At 32.3% G+C, this 6,000-nt stretch overlaps 1 protein-coding gene across 1 annotated transcript in view; it reads right to left on the reverse strand.

The window, feature by feature from the left end:
- Positions 1–3,363, reverse strand: part of LOC127726710 (uncharacterized) — a 57,510-nt gene extending 54,147 nt beyond the window's left edge. The window contains exon 1 of the mRNA XM_052234175.1: positions 3,242–3,363. The gene's annotated coding sequence lies outside the window, so the exon portion shown is untranslated. The remainder of the gene's footprint in view (positions 1–3,241) is intronic.
- Between the last annotated feature and the right edge of the window lie 2,637 nt (positions 3,364–6,000).

Raw genomic sequence — 6,000 nt, forward strand, 5'->3', positions numbered from 1 at the left:
ACTTTTGCACTCAGCGGAAGTGCAAACTTGTCCCGGAGACTGTTCTGACTATGCGATATGGGTTATGCTCATTGTTGAAGGCCATACGGTGACCTATATTTGATAATTTCTGTGTCATTTGGTCTATGGTGGACAGTTGTCTCATTGGCAATTATACCACATTTTTTATTTTTCTATATATATACATATACATAAATGCAACTAACTATACAAACAAATGGTGAAAAAAATACAGATTAAGTCATACATTTCATGAACATATGTCCTTAATCATGTTCAATAGATAGAAGGGAAAAAAATCGAAAAATTACAAGATTTTATATATATCTCGTTCTCTAATTCTTTGACAATTTATACCTTTCTGCACTCATTGTATAAAAAAAATTAATCAACGTGTGGTTGTCGGTGATCTCAGAAGATGATTGGATGAGTTTAAGGGTCATAACCTTAATCAGCTAACTACCGGTAAATGAATCAAAATATATGCTAACAGGTGCTAATGAAATTGACAACTTTGTGAAATTTGGAAGGCAATCGAAGGGGATTTTTGTTTAACAAAAAATGACAATTTATTATTTAGTCATTAGAGAAACAGATTCTTACATAGTTACTCGTGGATTATCGGATTTATCCAATCTCGATATTTAAATTATAAATTTTAAAGTCCGAGCCTCGGCGAGGACTTTAAAATTGATAATTAAACTATCTCGATTGGATAAATCCGATAATCCACTGGTATCAATGTAAGAATCTATATTTATATACATATATTGTTTATGTTCTGTATTGATATATAATTGATTGTAATGATTAATGTTTGTTCTTTGTTTGTGTGTTGATAACAATCCAGATTTTGGATTTTATATCAATAAAATCTTTGACTTTGACTTTGATTTTGACTTTGACTTTGTTCAAGACAAATAAATGCAATTTTTAGACTATATATAAAGTTATATGATAATTATTTCATTGGTCTTACATGTTGTATATTAATCTTATATACGACTTTGGATACTTTTCATATAAAGAGTACAACTGGTTGATCAACGATTTGTTTGTGTTGTTAATATTTTTGCTGTCTAAGCTTTGTGCAATCACGATTCGGTTTATTGAAATGCTTGATTGCAGAAGTTTCAGACAAGCAAGTCTGAAAACATATATTCCAACATTCTAATATCAGTGGCTGGACGTTGATCATGATCATCTATTATAAGTAAGTACATATTTTTAAAGACAGAAACATTTTAGTCTTATCTTAAACTGTATATTTACAATTATTTGGTTTGGGGTGGGGATCTGAAAAGTTTTAAAGATATTAAACGATTGTTCATGGTAGGTATGTTGCACTATTTCCAAGGACAAATTGATGCGGTCTAGAAAACTCTTCTCAAGACAATAAAAATATATGGGTTAGGAATGGGGATAAAAAAAAGCTTTCCAGTTACTTAAAAGTTTATGATATGAGCGGATTGGGAAATCCAATAAACTCAGGAGACAATATGAATGGAACACAATAGAAATATCTTAGTATCATAGTATATAAGTATATTTATTAATTAACTACTCTGTTATTAGACTTAATATGATGATAACTGCCTGTTCCAAACAAAATTGTCAACTCAGCCAATTCAGAATATCTCGACTAATACAGATTTCTTTTTTTCGTATTGGCCGAGTTCTGATCCTTTTGTTTCTGCATTACTCATTCAATGGCAGTACCTTTCCAATTACTATTTATGTGTTGCGTCTAAATATGATTTGTAACACTTTATAGTGACACCTCGAAACAGCACCGGATCATTTGACATTATAAAAAGGAAACTCAGATCTGGATAGTTCTATTTCAAGGTAAAACATGTTAATCTCTTGTGAAATGAAATAACAAATATGAAAACACTGTAGTTAATTAATTAAGATATTATTACGTGAGTATTTCTGTATTGGCCTTGTTATTGGTCCTCCGCCAGCTGTATTACCCAATGGTTAAGCCTCGCGGACCAATACCAAGGCCAATAACGATATGCTCACGTAAGAATATCATTATATATGTACAGTTAATGAGAAATTTAATATCATTTTATAAATTTTGTAATGCTTTGGAAGACAAGAATATATATGGTTCGGATGGGATCAGGTGGGAGTGCCCGTAAAAGTCAAAAATTGACCTTTGACCTTGATCGAGGACAAAGTTTAATGTGATTGGTTATCTGCAGTGGTATGCGATCCACCGTTTTGAGCAACTTGGTCTTGAGCTGATACACACATGCACGTCGTGCCAAATATATATATATAAAAAAAGCCTTATAATTCGACCTTTCTAGGGGCAATTTTCCTGTCGAGCCTTAAACCAAATATTTTCTTGTTTACAACGTTAAAACACTGTTGAGCACTTACATCTATGTCTTTTCGGGTCTTGGGATCTTCCACGGCTTCGAGGGTTAAAAGACAGGATTCTAATATGGTTGAAATGATTAAGATGCAGAAAAAATACCCGAACAATAAGTCTCCCGTCCCTAGGGATATACAAAATTCGTAACAAAATACCATAAGGGAGGGTGCGGATGGGGATTTATAGAATAGAGAAAAATGGCCTAAAAAATTAAAGAATACAGAAATGAAGGACCCCATCCAGACTCTCATAAACACTGACTGATGTTGAAGTTCATTGAAATTTGAGAGATCACTTCAAACTATATGGATATTTACATGACCTATATCATCGTCGTCATGTAAAATCAATAGATCATTTTAACGGTATGAAAGTAAGATATGGTCCGTCCCGATTGTCATCAATTTGGATATGAAGATTATGTGTGAGATTTATATGTTATATATCGAGATAAAAGTAACGACAACGAAGCGTTTTTCACAGTTGTAGACACTACACTATAGTTATTTTTAGAATTATTACTTATGTATTCAAGATGACTCACAGTTACAGAATTGTAGCAAGACAGCAATTAAAAATAGAAAAGTTCTAGTCATCCTGTACACAAGGTTAAGAAATAACTTTGAAATTATATTTCCAAGCGACAGTTGTAATTAAATCGTTAAATAAAATAGCTACACGTATGCTACGGCAGTCATGAATATTTAGTCTTCATTAAATCAAAACAGTTGACTAAATAACAAAATACATAAATAATAATAAATGGAATAATGTCAGAATCACATTAAAAAATGAAACCTACTAATTCATGTTTTGTATACAAGTCTATATGACCTTACGATAGATACTCACCAGTATTGAACCATTTATTGACGTCCACGTAGTAATACTACATAATAAAATTATGTGTCTATTCAGTTGGTTACGTAATTTCTGAAAAATCATTAACGTCTACAGGTAACAGCTTCCATTTGCATTTGATTATTTCCATATGATCAAATTCTGGATCTGGCAAGTTAAAAAAGAGACGTTTACTAACCAGTCACTATAGGAACATTGATTTTAAAGAAAAAATGCCACATTGGTGTTATCATACTGTTCACTGTACTCCTCAGATCTATGGCACTACCAGCATAATAAAAAAAAAAACATGTTCAACACTACTGATAAACTGCAATTTTATCAAAATTTTGCTAAGACCCCTTAAATTTTGGCTAAAATTAAACTATCGAAGCTTTAACAAAAGAGACTTATGAGAATTCTGTTAAGATCAGAAGTTGCTTGAGAGAAATAAATTTTTGTTCAGTAAACATTCTGAATATTATAACCACTGGTTATCAGCAGAGTATCAGAGATCTAATAAGAGTTCCATTTGTATGATGGGTGACAGATTTATCAGAATTCTGTTAAGAATTACATTGGTATTAGATGCAACAATCTTATCAGAATTCTGTTAAGAATTACATTGGTATTAGATGCGACCGTCTTGTCAGAATTCTGTTAAGATTCTTACATTGATATTAGATGCGACCGTCTTGTCAGAATTCTGTTAAGAATTACATTGATACTAGATGCGACCGTCTTGTCAGAATTTTGTTAAGAATTAATTTACATTGATATTAGATGCGATCCTTGACATTAGATGCGACCGTCTTGTCAGAATTCTGTTAAGAATTGCATTGGTATCAGATGCGACCATCTTATCAGAATTCTGTTAAGAATTACATTGGTATTAAATGCTATAGTCTTATCAGAATTCTGTTAAGAACTACATTGGTATAAGTTGCAACAGTCTTATAAGAATTCTGATGAGAATTACATTCGTAGTAGATGCTATAGTCTTATCAGAAATTTGTTAAGAATTACATTGGTAGTATATGCAATAGTCTTATCAGAATTCTGTTAAGAACTGCATTGATATTAAAGGCGACCGTCTTATCAGAATTCTGTTAAGCTATATTAGAGTCGACAGTCTTATCAGAATTCTGATAAGAAGGCCGTTGTTATTTGATGCAACAGACTTAACTTGGACGGAGAGTTGTCTCATTGGCACTCATACAATGTACCACATCTTCCTATATCTATTATCAGAATTCTGTTAAGAGTACCTATTGTTTGATAGACGGGGCACATTTTATCTATGAGAATAGCATCTCCAAAAAATAAAAGTGCAAATATAAGTTAGTGTGCTCTGAAATACCTTTACCGTGCATGATGGCTAAATCTGATATAAGTGTGTTTAAACTTTATATTCTTCTTAAAACGTCGCATTACCATAGCATAAAGGTATGGTGTTGTAATAAAAGGCGAAGCTTTATTAGATATAAAGTTAAAATATTCCTACAGTACAGTTTTGAGTTTATTTGTTTTTATATATTAGTATGTGTTAACTGAATCAAACACTGAGTGAAAAAAAGACTTTATTAAAAATGCAAAATCATATCACTGCATGCATGCCATGTGAGAAGAATGATTGCCTTGTATACTTAAAAAATATGAAGCTCCGTACCAAAAATAAAATCATTTCGTTGGATAAAAGACAATAAATGATTGACTACACATTACATGTTCAATGGGTATAAATAATTTAAAGAATTATCAAACAAAAATGATAGCTCTGTGGATCTGAAAACCGTTCTAGACATTACATCAACTCATTCATTAGTAAAGTAAGCCGAGTAATGTGTAACATATGTAACAAATGCTACGGACGGATCCTAGGACCAGTTGGTTGCAGTGTGCTCCTCTGTGCAAGTTTTGTACTGTTTAAACATATTTATTTGCATGTCGTTTGGAGAAAATCCGCTCGGGTTTAACAACTTTCCAAACTTTTTTTCGACAAATTTACTATAGAATTATTTTTCCAACGGTGTATCTCATTCTGTTCTTGTGGGTTCCAACCTCTGGTTGCTACTCATACCTGGTAGTTATGAACCTTCAAATAAAATACAATATTGGATATAATTTCCCATCTTTAATCATTTTACTTATCTTTTTTCACATGAATGTCAATTACTATTACTTTGCTTGTTATCTTTGAAGATGTTCAAACATTGAAGAATATTTCTTTAGTTTATGCTAGATTTCAGATGCTGTTTTAATTGGTTCTGCTTGTTGCCACTACATGTACATTACATCTGACGAGTTATCAGCTATCTGTGAACAATATCCAGTGTTATGTGAATATAAATAAGACAGAGGCTCAACAACATAAACTAACCAAACTTTAGATTTAATTATGCCCCACTCTCGGGGGGAAATATTGCAATCCCCTTGTCATTCAAACAAATATTTCCGTCACCTTTTTCTCAGAAACTAACGAAGAGACCTTCATATTTGGTCAGCAACTCAACAACTATGAGTTGTAGCATGTGTACGAATTTCGGATCTGTACTACATGTTAGTGATCTTTATCCTTCAACCTACCTTTCTAATATACAAATACAGGTTGACGGTTGACAGATAACATGAAACGAAATGTATACCATACGTTCATAGTCTCCACTGGTATCCTGCTTATGTTGCGAGCGTACGGTTATGTTAAAATTACTGTTCACATGACAGTTTAATTTGGGGTCCTCATTGCGGTCTGCCTTTAAGTCATGTCGATT

The sequence above is a fragment of the Mytilus californianus genome, unplaced genomic scaffold (genome assembly GCF_021869535.1).
Source record: "Mytilus californianus isolate M0D057914Y unplaced genomic scaffold, xbMytCali1.0.p SCAF_18, whole genome shotgun sequence".
NCBI lineage: Eukaryota > Metazoa > Mollusca > Bivalvia > Mytilida > Mytilidae > Mytilus > Mytilus californianus.